The sequence below is a fragment of the Acanthopagrus latus genome, chromosome 5 (genome assembly GCF_904848185.1).
Source record: "Acanthopagrus latus isolate v.2019 chromosome 5, fAcaLat1.1, whole genome shotgun sequence".
Lineage (NCBI taxonomy): Eukaryota > Metazoa > Chordata > Actinopteri > Spariformes > Sparidae > Acanthopagrus > Acanthopagrus latus.
In genome coordinates this window covers 30,923,761-30,924,140 of record NC_051043.1, presented here as the reverse complement: position 1 = coordinate 30,924,140, position 380 = coordinate 30,923,761, and positions in this window count along the sequence as shown.

The window sequence follows — 380 nt, the reverse complement described above, 5'->3', positions numbered from 1 at the left end:
GTTTTTAAAACAACAACAGGAAGTGTTCCCGACTGAAGGACATTAGAAGAACTTGTGTTTGTCTCTTTTTTGAGATTTGTGTGCTGGTGTCAACACAGAGTGTTTTATTTTGAAAAGTAACCGGATGCTATATGGTTATTTCTGTGCTTGACTTCCTGTCTGCTCGGTGCTAAATTCAGCTGGCTTGCTGCATCGTGCTCCGGCATCCACCAGATTTTATATCCGGTCCTGGTTCTGGTTACGTGTTCAGGAGTATTTGTAACTGCATAGTTTCTGTTCTGTTGGAGCTTTATTATTACCTTGTGGTAATAAAAAGAAGGTTGAATCTTTGACATCTTGTAAAGTCTTTTTTTTTTTTTTTTTTCGATAAGAGCAGGCTC